We start from the raw sequence: 21730 nt of genomic DNA on the forward strand, positions 1-21730 counted from the left end.
GCTGCCCTGGGGAGTTCCTGATCTACCTGGATTATGTTAGAGAGGCTTCCCATAAAGAACACCCGCTATGTTCTGTTAGACTCTTTATCCACAAGGGGCTGTAAAGCCATAACACATACATTTTTCCAGCAGAAGACTATAATTGATAATGTTAAAAGCCACACTGAAGTCTAAAAAAACAGCCCCCACATTATTTTTATCATCAATTTCTCTCAGCCAATCATAAGTCATTTGTGTAAGTGCTGTGCTTGTTGTATGTCCTTCCTTGTAAGCGTGCTGAAATTCTGTTGTCAATTTGTTTACTGTAAAATAGCATTGTATCTGGTCAAACACAATTATTTCCAAAAGTTTACTAAGGGTTGGTAACAGGCTGATTGGTCGGCTGTTTGAGCCAGTAAAGGGGGCTTTGCTATTTTTAGTTAGCATAATTACTTTTGCTTCCCTCCAGGCCTGAGGGAACACACTTTCTAGTAGGCTTAAATTGAAAATATGGCAAATAGGAGTGGCAAAATCGTCCGCTATTATCCTCAGTAATTTTCCATCCAAATTTTAGAAAAAGCTGTTGCGCAGCAACTCACTGCCTTCCTGAAGACAAACAATGTATACGAAATGCTTCAGTCTGCTTTTAGACCCCATCATAGCACTGAGACTGCACTTGTGAAGGTGGTAAATGACCTTTTAATGGCGTCAGACCGAGGCTCTGCATCTGTCCTCGTGCTCCTAGACCGTAGTGCTGCTTTCGAGACCATCGATCACCACATTCCTTTGGAGAGATTGGAAACCCAAATTGGTCTACACGGACAAGTTCTGGCCTGGTTTAGATCTTATCTGTCGGAAAGATATCAGTTTGTCTCTGTGCATGGTTTGTCCTCTGAGAAATCAACTGTAAATTTCGGGTGTTCCTCAAGGTTCCGTTTTAGGACCACTATTGTTTTCACAATATATTTTACCTCTTGGGGATGTCATTCGAAAACATAATGTTAACTTTCACTGCTATGCGGATGACACACAGCTGTACATTTCAATGAAACATGGTGAAGCCCCAAAATTGCCCTCGCTAGAAGCCTGTGTTTCAGACATAAGGAAGTGGATGGCTGCAAACTTTCTACTTTTAAACTCGGACAAAACAGAGATGCTTGTTCTAGGTCCCAAGAAACAAAGAGATCTTCTGTTGAATCTGACAATTAATCGTAATGGTTGTACAGTCGTCTCAAACAAAACTGTGAAGGACCTCGGCGTTACTCTGGACCCTGATCTCTCTTTTTACGAACATATCAAGACTGTTTCAAGGACAGCTTTTTTCCATCTACGTAACATTGCAAAAATCTGAAACTTTCTGTCCAAAAATGATGCAGAAAAATTAATCCATGCTTTTGTTTAGGTTAGACTACTGCAATGCTCTACTTTCCGGCTACCCGGATAAAGCACTAAATAAACTTCCGTTGGTGCTAAATACGGCTGCTAGAATCCTGACTAGAACCAAAAAATGTGATCATATTACTCCAGTGCTAGCCTCCCTACACTGGCTTCCTGTTAAGGCAAGGGCTGATTTCAAGGTTTTACTGCTAACCTACAAAGCATTACATGAGCTTGCTCCTACCTATCTCTCTGATTTGGTCCTGCCGTACATACCTACACGTACGCTACGGTCACAAGACGCAGGCTTCCTAATTGTCCCTAGAATTTCTAAGCAAAGCTGGAGGCAGGGCTTTCTCCTACAGAGCTCCATTTTTATGGAATGGTCTGCCTACCCATGTGAGAGACGCAGACTCGGTCTCAACCTTTAAGTCTTTACTGAAGACTCATGTCTTCAGTGGGTCATATGATTGAGTGTAATCTGGCCCAGGAGTGTGAAGGTGAACGGAAAGGCTCTGGAGCAACGAACCGCCCTTGCTGTCTCTGCCTGGCCGGTTCCCCTCTTTCCACTGGGATTCTCTGCCTCTAACCCTATTACAGGGGCTGAGTCACTGGCTTACTGGTGCTCTTTCATGCCGTCCCTAGGAGGGGTGCGTCACTTGAGTGGGTTGAGTCACTGATGTGATCTTCCTGTCTGGGTTGGCGCCCCCCCTTGGGTTGTGCCGTGGCGGAGATCTTTGTGAGCTATACTCGGCCTTGTCTCAGGATGGTGAGTTGGTGGTTGAAGATATCCCTCTAGTGGTGTGGGGGCTGTGCTTTAGCAAAGTGGGTGGGGTTATATCCTTCCTGTTTGGCCCTGTCCGGGGGTATCATCGGATGGGGCCACAGTGTCTCCTGACCCCTCCTGTCTCAGCCTCCAGTATTTATGCTGCAGTAGTTTATGTGTCGGGGGGCTAGGGTCAGTTTGTTATATCTGGAGTACTTCTCCTGTCTTATCCGGTGTCCTGTGTGAATTTAAGTATGCAATCTCTAATTCTCTCTTTCTTTCTCTCTCTCGGAGGACCTGAGCCCTAGGACCATGCCTCAGGACTACCTGGCATGATGACTCCTTGCTGTCCCCAGTCCACCTGGCCGTACTGCTGCTCCAGTTTCAACTGTTCTGCCTGCGGCTATGGAATCCTGACCTGTTCACCAGACGTGCTACATGTCCCAGACCTGCTGTTTTCAACTCTCTAGAGACAGCAGGAGTGGTAGAGATACTCTTAATGATCGGCTATGAAAAGCCAACTGACATTTACTCCTGAGGTGCTGACTTGCTGCACCCTCGACAACTACTGTGATTATTATTATTATTTGACCAGGCTGGTCATTTATGAACATTTGAACATCTTGGCCATGTTCTGTTATAATCTCCACCCGGCACAGCCAGAAGAGGACTGGCCACCCCTCATAGTCTGGTTCCTCTGTAGGTTTCTTCCTAGGTTTTGGCCTTTCTAGGGAGTTTTTCCTAGCCACCGTGCTTCTACACCTGCATTGCTTGCTGTTTGGGGTTTTAGGCTGGGTTTCTGTACAGCACTTTGAGATATCAGCTGATGTACGAAGGGCTATATAAATACATTTGATTTGATTTGATTTGAGGGAACACACTTTCTAGTAGGCTTAAATTGAAAATATGGTAAATAGGAGTGGCAATATCGTCCGCTATTATCCTCAGTAATTTTCCATCCAAGTTGTCAGACCCCGGTGGCTTGTCATTGTTGATAGACAGCAATCAATTTTTCACCTCTTCCACATTCCCTTTACGGAATTCAAAATTTCAATGCTTGTCTTTCATAATTTGATCAGATATACTTAGATGTGTAGTGTCAGCGTTTGTTGCTGGAATGTCATGCTACTCTTGCCAATGAAAAAAATCATTAAAGTAGTTGGCAATATCAGTGGGTTTTGTGATAAATGATCTGATTCAATGAATGATGGAGCTGTTTGCCTTTTTCCCCAAAATGTCACTTAAGGTGCTCCATAGCTTTTTACTATCATTCTTTATGTCATTTATCTTTGTTTCAGTGTAGTATCTTCTTCTTTTTATTCAGTTTAGTCACATGATTTCTCAATTTGCAATACATTTACCAATCGGTTGCACAGCCAGACTTATTTACCATTCCTTTTGCCTCAACCCTCATCATTTGTGACGCATCCTACATGTGTCAATGTCTTTCCTCTTTAGATTCATATCTTATCTTTTACCACATGTCCATTATTATCCAATGGAACGATGATGAACTAGTTCTGCATGTTACCACATGACCATTATTATCCAATGGAACGATGATGAACTAGTTCTGTAAGTTTCCAAACAGGGAAAGAGAAACTGTAGATATCTGCTATGAATAAAAACAGTCATGAGATGTGCAGGGGTTATTTCAGCTCAGACTCACTAGCATGGTGACTATAGTAGCTTATGTCAAAAGTTGATGTAACAGTTACTAGAGAAATGAGACGAAGTTAAAACGCTGGACAGGGTGGATCGGTATATAGTAAGACAGTTTTATTATTGGTAAATGATATCTGACAAATCGTGCTGCACGGATCCGTTTGTCAAGTTCCTAGCGAACTATCAAAAAGGAGTCCACATACATAGTGTCCAATACATTTTATACAGGTAATGACGTAGGTAGATTCTGGCAGCTCGTGCTGCTGACTGGTCGTCGGTAGTGGAGGATCGTCCCCTTCAGGCTGATATCAATGTCTCATTGGTTCATGGTAATGTTCTTTGTTCGTGGAACTCCCGCCTGAAACAGGGGTTTGTGTGTGTGTGTGTGTGTATGCATGCGCGTGCTCGTTGAGTGCCATGCTGGTCTGGGTTGTCTCCTCTATTGACAAGATGTTGATGCAGACACCCGCAACTGGCGCCTGAGGTCCGGGCGCCCCCCTGAGGTCAGAGCGCCCCCCTGAGGTCAGAGCGCCCCCCTGCTTTATCAGTGCTCATCAATGGTTTGTGTCAGCCATCTCTCTCTGTGTGTGTGTGGGAGTGTGGTTAGTATCTGGCACAGGCAGAACGAGTTCATCTGTGGGGTGCAGCAAAGTATTACAACAAAATCTACTTTAGTAAAAAGGCATTATGTCAGCATTGTAGCTATGGGTTAAAGTCACATAAAAACATCATTTATTACACTTATTTTATATGTCCTATTTCACACTTGTACATGTGTGAGTTGGACATGTGTTTCTTGTATATCCCAACACCCACAGAGAGCTGGGGTCTTTAGGCAGGGTCAGCCATTATTAACAGCATGCCTGGAGCCATTGAATTGAATTGGCTTGCTCGAGGGCACAATGACAAATGTTTAAAAAAATGAATGCAAGTATGAAGGTAGTTTGGTGCCTACCCAAAAAGGGGTTAAATATGTGTAGAAAATATCCATCTATATCTATTTATCTATATATTTCCTGAGCGTTATTATATCTCCTACTGTAAATATAGGACAGACACTTCAAACCCTTGTTTTTTATGATTTATTTTTTGACTGTTTTTTTTTGCGATTGATGAATGTGTTATTCAGTACATTTTTATGGGCGTGTTTAGTATTAAAGGCTAAATTAAATACAGTAATCCCTCGTTTATCGCGGGGGTTACGTTCCGAAAATGACCCGCGATAAGTGAAATCCGCGAAATAGAAAACTTCTTTTTTTTTTTACAATTAGCAACTATTACATGTATACAAATACAGTGACTCACGTGTAGGCCGTTTCACTGCTCTTCAGACTGGGCCGCTGCATCCTGACTGCGCTCTGCAGTGTTCTCTTCTTCTGAAGCCCGCGGTGCAGGTGTGTTTGTTCGGGAGAAGAGCATAGTGATAGGCAGCTGTTGTCGCTCTTTTTTCTTCTTTGCAAAAAGATCCTTGTACACCGACATGCCACCATCGATTACGTTGGAGAACTGTAATGAACGGCTCATCAAAGGGTCCCATTCCTCAGCTACTCGCTTAAGTTCAGTGGCCATTCGCACCATGGTTGCTAAGCGACCAAGCGTTAGTCCTTCCTTCCTTCCTGGCCAACTTAATGTAAATTTGCCAAGCTGTTTTATGTACGTACACATAACTGCACGAGACGACAAAATGATAGCACAATTCGTAGCATGTTTTGATACAAGAAGCGGGAGTGAGTTTTTAGCGAATCAGAATGCAGAGCACAATGCACCAAAAAAAAATAAAAAATGCATTATGAAAATCCGCGAAATAGCGAATCCGCGATAAGTGAACCGCGAAGTGGCGAGGGATCACTGTATTTAATCTTTTTTTTTTATATATTTCTTTGGGAAACCTAAAGGGGTCCTAAAATTCTAAATCAAATAGCTAATTGATCCATAGTATGACGTCTTAAAACAATTCCATATGTCAGCTTAGAGAGACCATGAAAGTAGAGATAAGAAGAAACTAGCAGAAAGGTTTCATTTGATCAACCAACTGATAAGGCACAGCATTGTAGATAACAACTAGACCATATACAAGTTGAACAGGGTAGAGACACGGCTTTGTAGATAACATCTAGACCACATACAAGTTGAACAGGGTAGAGACACTGTCACGAAGTTGGCTCCTCTCCTTGTTCGGGCGGCGTTCGGCGGTTGACGTCACCGGCTTTCTAGCCATTGCCGCTCAACTTCTCATTGATCCATTTGTTTTGTCTTGTTCCCTGCACACCTGGTTTACATTCCCCAATCACACTGCATGTATTTATTCCTCTGTTCCCCATCATGTCTTTGTGTGATATTGTTTGTTGTTACGTGTGTGTCGCATGAGGCTGGTTTGCGCCAGGTATGTGTTTGACCCGTGTTTATTTTTGTTTATTGTACCGGTGGTGTACTGTGGGCGTTATCACTTTTCCTGTGGAAGAGAATAACGTGCGCCTGTTATCACCCATCTCTACTCTCCTGCACCTGACTTATTTTTACCAGTTGCGCGCACGCCCTTACAGACACAGCATTGTAGATAACCACTAGACCATATAAAAGTTGGGTAGAGACACAGCATTGTAGATAACATCTAGACCAAATAGAAGTTTAACAGGGCAGAGACACGGCTTTATCTCTTCCTGGATTTGACTACAGATGTGACCTGGAGTGGACTAAACACTGTAGCTGGTTATGATGTAATGACTTCCTCTAGACTCACAGTCCTTCTCCTCAGGAGAGGCATTTCCAGTAGAGTTGATCAATGTAGGCTGTGTACCTGGATTCTATTTACCTGTCTACCAGTCAGCTGTGTACCTGGATTCTATTTACCTGTGTACCAGTCAGGTTAGCTTACAAAACATTTGCTTAGCAACCGGACACCAACGTGATCTGTTGAACCAGAAGGTGAAGTTTATGCTGAATGCTTCACTCTCTTGCCTTTAAGAAGGATGTTTGTGTTGTGGAGGTACATGTGGGTTTCAACCCAAATATCACCCTATTCCCTTTATAGTGCACTAGGGTCCTGGTAGAAAGTAGTGCACTAGGGTCCTGGTAGAAAGTAGTGCACTAGGGTCCTGGTAGAAAGTAGTGCACTAGGGTCCTGGTAGAAAGTAGTGCACTATTAAGGGAATCGGGTGCCATATGTGACGCATCCTACATGTGCCGATGTCTCTTTAGATTCATATCTTATCTTTTACCACATGACCATTATTATCCAATGGAACAATGATGAACTAGTTCTGCATGTTTTCAATTTAAAGTTTTATTAAGTTTTCAATCAACCAACCAAACACATTCCACATTCACAGATGTGACAGACTTAAAAAAATAAAAATAATAATAATAATAAAAAAATTGTTATATATATATATACATATATACATACATACACATACATACATACACACACACACACAAATAATAATTATAACAAAATTTAAAATATTGAACTTGCAGCAGCACTATCAAGGTTCTTATTTGCTATTTCCAGCCTTAGCTGAGATGACGAGCCAATGATTAGTTTTTAGATTTTACAGCACCTTACACAACACGCATCTGCTCACCTCCCCGACCCCCCCATTCACTCTGTCCAATTTGAGATATAGTGGAGTAGTGGAGACCAGAGTCTATCAAACTTGGGCTGTCTCTTGTGGAGGTCATAAGTGAGTTTTTCAAGAGGGAGAAAGTCAACAATCTGGTCAATCCACATTTTAAATGTAGGAGAGGTACTAGAGGCCCACAATAGAAGGATACATTTCTTAGCAAAGTATGTAATGGTCATGAGCAAATTTTCTCTGTCAGGATCAAGAACAAAGTCCTGCTGGGCATTAAGAAGATAGAGACACAGGGTCATATCAAACTGTACATCTAGTATTTTCTGTGCAGCAGTATGTATAGATTGCCAAAATCTGGCAATCTCTCTACAGCTCCAAAATACATGCATATACGTTCCACTTTCAGAGGTACATCTTTTACAGTTAGGAGAAATGTCTGTTTTCATTTTATGGAGTCTCAAGGGAGTGTAATAAAATTTGTACAAAAATTTGTAATTAGATTCTTTCATTTTTACATTAGTAGAGGAGCAGTATACCCTGTCGCAAACCTCCGCCCATAACTCATCACTGATAGTCAGACCAAGGTCCTTTTCCCAGATTATTTTCAAAGGAGTAAAGGAGGAGCCTCCTTTCTCAGAAAGGAGTCTATAGATATAGGATATTTTGCCTTTAATGGATTGTGCTGTGACAAGAAGGGTTTCAACTGAGTTCAACTGAGTTCTAAACCTCCTCTTGGAAGTAAATGAGGAGATGACATGTCTAATTTGAAGATATTTTAAAAAAAAAATGGGATCTTGGCACATTGAATTCACTGCAGAGCTCTTGAAAGGATTTCAGTGTAGTGGTCTTCTGATGAAATAGGTCTGAAAAGGTCCTGATTCCTAGAGTATGCCAAAGATTAAAGTTGGCATCCCTCAGGGCTTTTGGCAAGTCTGGGTTGCCTACTATAGGCGAGTGAGAGCATATTTGGGAGGAGATGCCCAGGTATTTCTTACAGTCCCTCCACGCTAGTAGGGTGCTGTAAATCACAAATGTTTTGGCTATGTTGCCCACTTCACTAAAGTTATCAATGAATATGGTTGAGCTTAGTGGCAATGAACCACAGGATTGGGCTTCTATCTGGATCCACGTTGACTCTTGTCTGTTTGTGATCCATGTTAGCATGTTGCGGATTTGGGCAGACCAGTAGTACAATTGAAGGGAGGGAAGGGCAAGACCGCCCTTAGATTCAGGTTTCGATAGAGTGGAGAGCTTGATCCTAGGTTTTTTATTGCCCCATATAAATTTGGTGATGCTTTGGTTAATTGTTTTGAAAAAGGAAGCTGGGAGATAGCATGGGAGCATCTGAAATAAATAGTTCAGTCTAGGGAGGATGTTCATACGGATTACATTAATTCTTCCTACTAAGCTAATTGGGAGGTAGATCCAGGTTTGGAGGTTGTTCTTGATTCGATCCAGGAGTGGAAGATAATTCTCCTTGAAAAGCCTATTCAGATCTGGTGTTATGAATATCCCAAGGTATTGAAACCCCTGTGTCTTCCATTGGAATGGGCATAGTGTCTTCATAGAACTGGTGAGTGTAATATTGAGAGGGCATACAGTGGATTTGTTAAAATTAATTTTATAACCTGAAAACGTGCCATACTGAGCAATTGTGTCTAAAATGGGAGGAAGGGATTTCTCAGGGTTGGATATGTAGAGCAAGACATCATCCGCGTAAAGCGAAATCTTGTGCTGCAGGCCGTCTGCAGGAACACCTGTAATACTTGGATTGCTCCTTATCAACTCTGCCAGAGGCTCCGCCCCCAACAAGTAGAGCAGGGGGGATAGCGAGCACCCTTGTCTTGTGCCCCGTCCCAAAGGGAATCTGTCAGAGTTCAGTCCGTTAGTAGTCACCATGGCATTTGGATGAGAGTATAGTGATTTGATCCATTTAATAAAGTTTGGGCCCATATTGAACTTTTCTAAGACTGAGAACAGAAAGCTCCACTCCATCCTGTCGAACGCCTTCTCAGCATCCAGTGAAGCCAGCAGGACAGGGGTCTTCTGTGCGTTTACTTGATCAATAATATCAAAAAGACGGCGAATGTTATCAGAAGAGTATCTGTCTCTAATAAATCCAGTTTGGTCCGCTTTTATTATTTTGGGAAGAAGAGTGTTTAGTCTTTTGGCCAGCAATTTGGTAATTATTTTGTAGTCGAAATCCAACAAGCTTATGGGCCGGAAGGAGGAGCAGGATAGGGGGTCCTTGTCTTTTTTGAGCAACACTGTAATGCGAGCTGTGTGCATTGAGTCTGGGAGAACTCCGTTTTTGCAAAAATCCTCCAGCATTGGCATGAAAATAGGGCTAAGCTGGGGCCAAAAAGCTTTGTAGAACTCTCTGGGGAATCCATCTGGGCCTGGGGACTTGTTAGGTGGCATGGAGGTAATTGCCTCCAGGATCTCCTCAGGAGTGAAGGGGGAGTTGAGATCTTCTTGGTCGGTCTCTGATAGTTTAGGTAGCGAGATTCCCTCTAGGAAGGAGTGGAGTTCTGCCTCCGTGTGTTTTCTCTCAGAGGTATATAGTTTGCAGTAAAAATCATGAAAAGTTAAATTGATCTTTTTTGGGTCATATGTGACCTCGTCCTCTGCTGTTCGGATAGCCATAATTGTACGCTCTGACTGCTCTTTTTTTAATTGATAAGCAAGCAATCTACTAGGCCTATTGCTATACTCATGGTATTTCTGTTTAGTAAAGAAAACTTTTTTTTTAATCTCCCGAGTATAGTCCAAATTCAGTTTGGCTTTGGCTGCTTTAAGTTGACTCCAGGAGGTGCTGTCTGGGGATTGTTTATGTACTTTTTCACAGCGTTCCAGCTCCCTCTCCAGATCTAGCCTGTGTGCTTCCATTGCTTTTTTCTTAGAGGAAGCATATGCAATTAGATGACCTCTTAGTGTGGCTTTAGCAGCGTCCCACATTGTGGCCGGAGAAACAGGAGAATCTTTGTTGTCTTGTGTGTAGTTGTCTATCCATGTAGTTACCAATGTATGGAATGCTTCATTTGATAGCATGGAGGTGTTGAATTTCCAGCTCTTTGACCTCGGGATGTTTTTGCAGAGGTCAAAGCGGAGGTGGACAAAGGCGTGATCCGAAAGCGCTATGGGTCCGATTCTACACGTGGCTGAATTTATGAAACTCTTTGGGATAAAAATGTAATCTATACGGGAGTAGGTGTTATGGACATTAGAGTAGTATGTATAGTCCATAGATGAGCTATTAGTCTCTCTCCAGATATCTATCAGTCCCATCTCTTTAGTAAGAGAGTTCAACATCTTTGCAGATCTAGGATTTGTGGTGGGGACTTGAGATGATTTGTCTAGGGTTGGGTTCAGGGTACAATTAAAATCTCCGGCCAACACTCCAAAGGAAACACAATGCTCATTGAACAGGGTTATCATTTTCGACATAAAAGCAGGAGTATCTGTGTTAGGGGCGTATATGTTTAAGAGAGTAATTGGTTGCCCATACAGTGACCCAGTTATCAAAATAAATCTCCCCTCCGGATCAGATATGTTTTTGTCAATTATGAATGGAACATTCTTATGGATAAGTATGGCTGTGCCTCTACTGTTGGATTTGAAAGATGAGAAATACACCTGTCCCACCCAAGCTCTGCGGAGTTTGGCATGTTCAGCATCACAGAGGTGTGTCTCTTGCAATAGCGCGATGTCTGCTTTTTCCTTTTTTAGAGCACATAGTATCTTTTTCCGTTTTATTGCATGACCTAGACCATGGCAGTTCCATGTCAATAGATTTAAGGTACTAGTCATCGTCATCGAACAGTAATCGAACTTTAGTGCAAGTCATCTCTGGGTAAAGGTGGATAGTAGTTACAGCTGCGTTCACATAAAAGGAAAATAAATGGTTTACATAAAACAACAGTCTCTGAACACCCCAGCCGAGTTCCCAAACAACTCGACATATCCCGTTGGATCTATTACCTCCCCGCTCAGTCACAATTCTGTGTTCCAACAACAACAAAAAAAACGGGAACAGTTAGCAACGCACAACGTCTCCCCCTCCCCACCAAAGAAATGCCTCATCCTCTCCGCCCCGCATTGGGTAAATGACAACGTAGCCCCCGTCCAGACCACATTACAAATGGGAGAAAATAAAATCAATAGCCCAGCCTACATATAGTAGGCCTAGGTTGTAATATGGAGCCTATCCCTCTCAGCTAAAGGAACATAAATATAGATTAGACGGCTATAATGACATTTAGCAGGGCGGGTGGGTCTTTGGATATCGGCTATATGTTGTCTTACCTCCTTTAGTAATAATAGTAATCGCATTTAATCATTGGTCCATTTCTCATTGACCGGGGTTGTCTTTCAAAAAACGTTTTGCCTCTTCGGGAGTTTTGAAGTGTCGCAGGGCTCCTTGGTGAAGAATCCTGAGCTCGTTTGGGTATTTGAATCCCCTAAAGATGCCTCGGTCAATGGAGCATTTCTTCACCTCGTCAAACTCTCGGCGCTTTCGGCGTATTCCAGCTGACAGGTCCTGGAGTAAGGTGAGTTTGGCGTTTCCCACTGTAATGGTGTTGGTTTTCGCCGCCTGTAGGACTCGTTCCTTGTCGGTGAATCTCAAGAAACGTATGGTGATTGGGCGCGGTGGTTGTCTGGCTGCTGGTGGGGGCCTCAGTGCTCGGTGAGCTCTCTCGAGTTCTATGGGTCTGTCGGTGGACAGGTGGAGCCACTCGGGAAGTTTGTCTTGCAGGTAGCGGATCAGTGGCATGTTTCCCTCTTCTTTTTCGCCCAGATTTAATAGAACACAATTATTCCTTCGCCCCCTGTTTTCCAGGTCCTCTGTTTTCTCTTCCAGCTGCTCTATTTTTTTTTTAGCATATGCTATTGTTTCCATGGCGTCTGTCAATAAGTTTTCCGTGGATAGGATTCGCCTCTCTGCCTCGTCCAGGCGCCCCGCGTTTATGGTTATCTTGTTGTTTATGTCAGGCAAAGCATTTTCCAGGATTGTCACCTTGCCCCCTATCGCACTGAGCTGAGCGTTAATGGCATCTAGTTTAGTGTTGAGTTCTGTACGTTGGGATCTCAGCTCAGAAAAGATGTCTTCGACAGAGTGCGAGGTTGGCCTTCGTTGGGCCTCGGGGGGGAACGGGTCCTCTTGCTCCTGGCTAATGGCGCTAGCTTTTTCTGAAGCTAGCTGCTTCTTGGAGGCTTTTTCCGTCGCTAGTGCTCGAGTCCGGGTAAAAATGTCACCTGTAGTGTCGCCTTTTGTAGCCGCCATGACTTTTTGACTAAAGCTAAATGAGTTTAAACTTGAAGTGGAGGTAAGATTAGGAATTGGAAACTACTTGTGCGGAGCTCCTAGTTCATGCGGCCATCTCGTTCAGGGGTCACGTGATCCCCGTTCTGCATGTTTTCAAACAGGGAAAGAGAAACTGTAGATAACTGCCATGATTAAAAACAGTCATGAGATGTGCAGGGGTTATTTCAGGTCAGACTCACTAGCATGGTGACTATAGTAGCTGCTGTTATTTGTCCTATTTCACACTTGTACATGTGTTTCTTGCAAATGTTTCACATTGTCTGCTCCTGGAGTTGAACCAGCGACCTTTCGGTTACTGGCCCAATGCTCTGACCTCAGGTAGCAATACAGAACAACACTAAGGTGTGTTATAGAGCTGACAATGCCCGCAAGGCAATTTCCTCATTCACAGAGATCTCATTTATGGTAAATGCATACGAATGTCTGCTGAAGTTGCATTGTCAGCTGTCTAGTGCTCTATAACACACCTTGTATTGAATCCCAGCCTATGTGTGTCTATACAGTATTGTATTGAATCCCAGCCTATGTGTGTCTATACAGTATTGGATTGAATCCCAGGCTGTGTGTCTATACAGTATTGGATTGAATCCCAGCCTATGTGTGTCTATACAGTATTGGATTGAATCCCAGCCTATGTGTGCCTATACAGTATTGGATTGAATCCCAGCCTATGTGTGTCTATACAGTATTGGATTGAATCCCAGCCTATGTGTCTATACGGTATTGGATTGAATCCCAGCCTATGTGTGTCTATACAGTGTTGGATTGAATCCCAGCGTATGTGTGTCTATACAGTATTGGATTGAATCCCAGCCTGTGTGTCTATACAGTATTGGATTGAATCCCAGCCTATGTGTGTCTATACAGTGTTGGATTGAATCCCAGCGTATGTGTGTCTATATAGTATTGGATTGAATCCCAGCCTGTGTGTCGATAGTTGACCATCATTTCTTATTTTGATATTGGAGTCTCTTGTAGTTCTAAAGTACAGTTGCATTCTAATATATTGGAACCCTTCCAAATCAAATCAAATCAAGTTTATTTTATATAGCCCTTCGTACATCAGCTAATATCTCGAAGTGCTGTTCCACTTTATAATGGGAGTGTAACAATGGAGCAGAACATTCTAAAGTACAGTTGTGTTCTAATATATTGGAACCCTTCCACTTTATAATGGGAGTGTAACAATGGAGCATAAGGTTCTGTTTTCTCTTATCTAAACTGGTTGAATGAATATTTAACCCTGTAACCCAGCAACAAGTCTGGCTGATACTAACTCAACGCCCTGCTGACTTCAGACTTGAAAGGCTATATTGATGTTGGCGGCATGATGTGTTGATAATGAAGTGGGCTGTGTTTTTACTGGTTGTCTCTCCTCTTTATCTCATTCCTATGCTTAGACACTGCTGACGCCTGACAGATCTTATGACGCCTGGATAGGTATTTTAAGTATCAGCTAACCACATCATATGTTATAGCAAATTTCCAGTCGATGACACAGTCGATGACTTGGCACGCAACCTTCGGTTGTTGCCACACACAGCCTCACACAGCCACACACAGCCACACACAGCCACACACAGCCACACACAGCCTCACACAGCCACACACAGCCACACACAGCCACACACAGCCACACACAGCCTCACACAGCCTCACACAGCCACCTTCCATTACAACTGTTGTATTTTGAAATCCAAACAATGAGAGGTCTCAACCTCAGAGGAAAAAAACATGAGAGAGAATCAATCAATGCATCCGCTAAGTTTCTGAGAGAATATTGCAAAGGCTTATTGTCCAGACCAGTGAGTTACAGCTCTTCCTCGTTGTACAGTTTACCACGTGGTTTGTGTCAGCCAGGCTACCTGCAATTTACAACAGGGGAGATAAATTGCACAGTAAACAAATGTAATTTGACACCAACCAAATTAATTAGAATTCTGAATATTTGTTCAACTTATTTTGTCTTTGTCCTGCGCACCAAAAGTTTTTTCTATTTCAATTTATTTAGAAAATAAATAAATAAATATATATATACCCTTACCTTTACCTTAAACGTTTTAAATGTCAACTTCAATGGGGTGATGTCAGAGTTGGACGTCCCAAAGATCTGGCTTAGCATTTATCATAACAGAGCTCATTTTTCTGCTCTAGTGTTGCGTTCACCACTAGAGGGACCCATCAGACCAGAGAGTGTTAGGTTCAAGGTCACCACTAGAGGGACCCATCAGACCAGAGAGTGTTAGGTTCAAGGTCACCACTAGAGGGACCCATCAGACCAGAGTGTTGTGTTCAAGGTCACCACTAGAGGGACCCATCAGACCAGAGAGTGTTAGGTTCAAGGTCACCACTAGAGGGACCCATCAGACCAGATAGTGTTCGGTTCAAGGTCACCACTAGAGGGACCCATCAGACCAGAGTGTTGTGTTCAAGGTCACCACTAGAGGGACCCATCAGACCAGAGAGTGTTAGGTTCAAGGTCACCACTAGAGGGACCCATCAGACCAGAGAGTGTTAGGTTCAAGGTCACCACTAGAGGGACCCATCAGACCAGAGAGTGTTGTGTTCAAGGTCACCACTAGAGGGACCCATCGGACCAGAGTGTTGTGTTCAAGGTCACCCCTAGAGGGACCCATCAGACCAGAGAGTGTAAGGTTCAAGGTCCCCACTAGAGGGACCCATCAGACCAGAGAGTGTTAGGTTCAAGGTCACCACTAGAGGGACCCATCAGACCAGAGAGTGTTGTGTTCAAGGTCACCACTAGTGGGACCCATCAGACCAGAGAGTGTTAGGTTCAAGGTCACCACTAGAGGGACCCATCGGACCAGAGTGTTGTGTTCAAGGTCACCACTAGAGGGACCCATCAGACCAGAGAGTGTTAGGTTCAAGGTCACCACTAGAGGGACCCATCGGACCAGAGTGTTGTGTTCAAGGTCACCACGAGAGGGACCCATCAGACCAGAGAGTGTTAGGTTCAAGGTCACCACTAGAGGGACCCATCAGACCAGAGAGTGTTGTGTTCAAGGTCACCACTAGAGGGACCCATCAGACCAGAGAGTGTTAGGTTCAAGGTCACCACTAGAGGGACCCATCAGACCAGAGAGTGTTGTGTTCAAGGTCATCACTAGAGGGACCCATCAGACCAGAGAGTGTTGTGTTCAAGGTCACCACTAGAGGGACCCATCAGACCAGAGAGTGTTAGGTTCAAGGTCACCACTAGAGGGACCCATCAGACCAGAGAGTGTTGTGTTCAAGGTCACCACTAGAGGGACCCATCAGACCAGAGAGTGTTGTGTTCAAGGTCACCACTAGAGGGACCCATCAGACCAGAGTGTTGGGTTCAAGGTCACCACTAGAGGGACCCATCAGACCAGAGAGTGTTAGGTTCAAGGTCACCATTAAAGGGACCCATCAGACCAGAGTGTTGTGTTCAAGGTCACCACGAGAGGGACCCATCAGACCAGAGTGTTAGGTTCAAGGTCACCACTAGAGGGACCCATCAGACCAGAGAGTGTTGTGTTCAAGGTCACCACTAGAGGGACCCATCAGACCAGAGAGTGTTGTGTTCAAGTTCACCACTAGAGGGTCCCATCAGACCAGAGAGTGTTGTGTTCAAGGTCACCACTAGAGGGACCCATCAGACCAGAGAGTGTTAGGTTCAAGGTCACCACTAGAGGGACCCATCAGACCAGAGAGTGTTGTGTTCAAGGTCACCATTAAAGGGACCCATCAGACCAGAGTGTTGTGTTCAAGGTCACCACTAGAGGGACCCATCGGACCAGAGTGTTGTGTTCAAGGTCACCACTAGAGGGACCCATCGGACCAGAGTGTTGTGTTCAAGGTCACCACTAGAGGGACCCATCAGACCAGAGTGTGTTGTGTTCAAGGTCACCACTAGTGGGACCCATCAGACCAGAGAGTGTTGTGTTCAAGGTCACCACTAGTGGGACCCATCAGACCAAATAGGGGAAAAGAGTGAAAGATCAACAACGATGAGTGTTGTCAGTACAGTTGAAGTCGGAACATAACATAACAAAAACATTTAAACTCAGTTCTTCACAATTCCTGACTTTTAATCCTAGTAAAAATTCCCTGTCTTAGGTCAGTTAGGATCACCACTTCATTTAAAGAATGTGAAATGTCACAATAATAGTAGAGAGAATTATTTATTTCAGCTTTTATTTCTTTCATCACATTCCCAGTGGGTCAGAAGTTTACATACACTCAATTAGTATTTGGTAGCATTGCCTTTAAATTGTTTAACTTGGATCAAACGTTTCGGGTAGCCTTCCACAAGCTTCCCACAATAAGTTGGGTGAATTTTGGCCCATTCCTCCTGACAAAGCTGGTGTAACTGAGTCAGGTTTTGTAGGCCTCCTTGCTCGCACGCGCTTTTTCAGTTCTGGCCACAAAATGTTCTATTGGATTGAGGTCAGGGCTTTGTGATGGCCACTCCAATACCATGACTTTGTTGTCCTTAACTCATTTTGCCACAACTTTGGAAGTATGCTTGGGGTCAATGTCCATTTGGAAGACCCATTTGCGACCAAGGTTTAACTTCCTGACTGATATCTTGAGATGTTGCTTCAATATATCCACATAATTTTCCTTCCTCATGGTACCATCTATTTTGTGAAGTGCACCAGTCCCTCCTGCAGCAAAGCACCCCCACAACATGATGCTACCACCCCGGTGCTTCACGGTTGGGATGGTGTTCTTCGGCTTGCAGGCCTCCCCCTTTTTCCTCCAAACATAACGATGGTCATTATGGCCAAACAGTTCTATTTTTGTTTCATCGGACCAGAGGGCATTTCTCCAAAAAGTATGATCTTTGTCCCCATGTGCAGTTGCAAACCGTAGTCTGGCTTTTTTATGGCGGTTTTGGAGCAGTGTGTTCTTCCTTGCTGATCGGCCTTTCAGGTTATGTCGATATAGGACTCGTTTTACTGTGGATATAGATACTTTTGTACCTGTTTCCTCCAGCATCTTCACAAGGTCCTTTTCTGTTTCTGGGATTGATTTGCACTTTTTGCACCAAAGTACGTTCATCTCAAGTAGACAGAACGCGTCTCCTGAGCGGTATGACGGCTGTGTGGTCCCATGGTGTTTATACTTGGGTACTATTGTTTGTACAGATGAACGTGGTACCTTAAGGCGTTTGGAAATTGCTCCCAAGGATGAACCAGACTTGTGGAGGTCTACAATTATTTTTCTGAGGTCTTGGCTGATTTCTTTTGATTTTCCCATGATGTCAAGCAAAGAGGCACTGAGTTTGTAGGTAGGCCTTGAAATACATCCACAGGTACACCTCCAATTGACTCAAATGATGTCAATTAGCCTATCAGAAGCTTCTAAAGCCATGACATCATTTTCTGGAATTTTCCAAGCTGTTTAAAGGCACAGTCAACTTAGTGTATGTAAACTTCTGACTCACTGGATTTGTGATACAGTGAATTATAAGTGAAATAATCTGTCTGTAAACAATTGTTGGAAAAATTACTTGTGTCATGCACAAAGTAGATGTCCAAATCGACTTACCAAAACTAGTTTGTTAACAAGATATTTGTGAAGTGGTTGAAAAACGAGTTTTAATGACTCCAACCTAAGTGTATGCAAACTTACGACTTCAACTGTATCTGCACATATGTGATGTATTCTGACATTTTTGGGAACAGCTTTTGGCCCTGGGGCCCACTTTCAGATCTACTGGCTAAAAAGTAATCGCTTTAACTGTCTTGAATGAGCCTCATGTCTCAGGTGAAGTCACTGCTCAGGGAAAGTTCAGAGACTTTGCTTTTTAAAGGTCAAATAAGGGACATATTTTTTACATCTTCGTATATAGAAACGTACAAGCATTTCCCTGTGTCATTTACACCCGCTGTATCTTGTGCACATGATTAATAAACATTTGATTTGATTTATAGTCGACTACAATGCATATTTTAAAGCATTTAACATTTCCACGTCATTATCCCTACATTAACACATTTATCTGAACTGCCTTTAAAAAAAACATGGCTGACTTGATTTAACAAATGTATTTTCTACTGACAATTGAGACGTACAAACTATGGCATAAGGGGACGAGAAGCGGATAAGAGGAAATCCGTAATTTCGATTAAGACATTAATGAGCTATTTGTTCCGCACTTTTGTAATGTACAGCGACAAACTGTAAACCAAGTCAGAACCGTAGGATAAATAAAGGGGGCATATAAGCAGACTCTCTTAGCAACAGTATACACATCTCCCTGGCATATTACATCATTTATACAGCAGCATACAAGACATTTTGGGATTCAACTTGTTGTGCTGTGCCCACTTGAACAGGAAGGTGGCGCGGCGGTCCTTCATGGGCAAATTTTGTCATCAAACTTTGTCATCAAAGTCTGGTATTTTCTGGATTCATGGTGCTTTCAGGACAACTGGGAACTCTGGAAAAATTGAATCATGATGACGTCAGTGATCTCCAGGTTGTAGCTCTAGAATGAGGTCCGAGTTCCCGATTTACAATTCCGAGTTGGATGAAAGTTCAAAACGTATTTTCCCAGTCGTAGCTCTTTATTTTTGAGATCCCAGTTGTCTCGAACTCACTAAAGTCCGATTTTGCAATTCTGAGTTAACAATTGTTTTCAGTTCGGCACAAATCATGCTTCATTGACAGAATGGCAAATGTTGAATGTTTATAATTTTAAACTAGGAAAATAGACCCTTAACCTTAGACTTGGGAGCACACAGCCACTCCATTGAATATTAGTCTAAAGATTGCCTTGCAATGCTTGCAGTTACCACACTGATTGCTTCCAAACCACTCATTGTCGAATTTCCAACTTATTGTGTAATGTTTATGTCCAATGGCCGATGAGCACCGACACGTTTTAGCTATAACTTCTCTTCATTATTTCTCTTCATATGACAAAAATTAAAAAGGATGTGCCAGTAGATTGTCGACTTCATTCATGATGATGACTGCAAGCTAAGACTTTGAAAGTATGATGTTGACATGATCAGTCCAATCAAAGCTACTGTAGCTATAACGCATCACCGGGGGCAAACTACCTGCCCTCCAGGACACCTACACCACCCGATGTCACAGGAAGGCCATAAAGATCATCAAGGACAACAACCACCCGAGCCACTGCCTGTTCACCCCGCTATCATCCAGAAGGCGAGGTCAGTACAGGTGCATCAAAGCAGGGACTGAGAGACTGAAAAACAGCTTCTATCTCAAGGCCATCAGACTGTTAAACAGCCACCACTAACATTGAGTGGCTGCTGCCAACATACTGACTCAACTCCAGCCACTTTAATAATGGAAAAATTGATGTAAAAAATGTATCACTAGCCACTTTAAACAATGCCACTTAATATAATGTTTACATACCCTACATTACTCATCTCATATGTATATACTGTACTCTATACCACCTACTGCATCTTGCCATCTTTATGTAATACATGTATCACTAGACAATTTAAACAATGCCACTTAATATAATGTTTATATACCCTACATTACTCATCTCATATGTATATACTGTACTCGATACCATCTACTGCATCTTGCCTATGCCGTTCCGTACCATTACTCATTCATATATCTTTATGTACATATTCTTCATCCCTTTACACTTGTGTGTATAAGGTAGTTGTTGTGGAATTGTTAGGTTAGATTACTCGTTGGTTATTACTGCATTGTCGGAACTAGAAGCACAAGCATTTCGCTACACTCGCATTAACATCTGCTAACCATGTGTATGACAAATACAATTGGATTTGACTTCATTTATCTGTGTCCAATGACCTTGCCCCACCACAGAAAGCACTGAGCTAGGCTGAAACACCTGCATTTTGGAGCTGCCTTACTCAAGAATACAAAAAAGAGACCATGTTTGTATGCTTTATTAACTCAAAGATATATATATATAGTTTGCAAAACTGGCAAGCCACATGTCATTTTTTATTTTTTTGCAAAACATATGGGTCTCAAAACAGGCGGGGCTCTGCCTAGTGTTTTCTCTTGTCCCACACCCTCCCTCCTCCTGGGAGCACCGTAGCAGAGTGGTCACCAGATCGAGTTCTCTCATCTCACCTGTGATGCAACATTTATTGAATGCCAACCGCCGTTAAACCACAACGAAGAAGAAGGATGGGCTGGGCGGTGGGAAACGAAAGTCAACTGTAGCGCTCTTCTTCGGCTGGCACGCTCGTGTCAGTGTGTCTGAAAACGGACCCGTCCATGGTAAGAAATTGAGCTGAAGGAAAACTGAGTATGCTGTTATTTCATGGATAAATATATTATATCTGTAATAGGGTTACCAACTGTCCCGTATTAGCCGGGATGTCCTTTATATAGGGCTAAATAGGTTTGTCCCATGTGGGACCTCCGTTGTCCCGTATATTCATGCCACCAAACATCCTAGTCAGATGCAAAATTGCGCAATTATGATCTCCTCTGCAAAAACTTCTAAATGAATGACAGATTTCTTGAGTTATCTTAGATTAATTATGTTTTCAGTAAGTGTATACTGGCTACATCGTCTCAAAATGGAGTTGATGAGGGAAGTGAGGAATGGGAGAAGGTCTCCAGACATCGTCTGGAGGAGGGGATATGGTCAAGTGGCCAGGTTCTCGGGCGGCCGGACATCACTAGTCACAGGATTTAATCTGGAGAGAGAGGGAAGAACGAGGTCAAGGTGTAGGGTCTGAGTAGGACCAGTGGACTCAGTGGGCTGAGTGAAAGAGGAGCGGATATCAACCTTTTTTTACAAAGTGATTGACAAAGTCATCCGCAGAGAGGGAGGAGAGAGCGGGAGGAGGTGGAGAACGAAGGAGGGAGGCGAAAGTGGGAGAAGCGTTTCCCAGGGTTTGAGGCAGAACCTTGACATTTATAATGATAGAAAACGGCTTTAGCAGTGTATACAGAAGAAGAGAAGGTCGAGAGGAGAGAGGAAGGATAAGATAGGGAGCTAAAGTAGCATTATTATCTCTCCTCTATCTTGATCTCTTTCTTATTGTTATTATTATTATTATGATCATTATA

The sequence above is a fragment of the Salvelinus alpinus genome, chromosome 2 (assembly GCF_045679555.1).
Source record: "Salvelinus alpinus chromosome 2, SLU_Salpinus.1, whole genome shotgun sequence".
In the NCBI taxonomy this organism is placed as follows: Eukaryota; Metazoa; Chordata; class Actinopteri; order Salmoniformes; family Salmonidae; genus Salvelinus; species Salvelinus alpinus.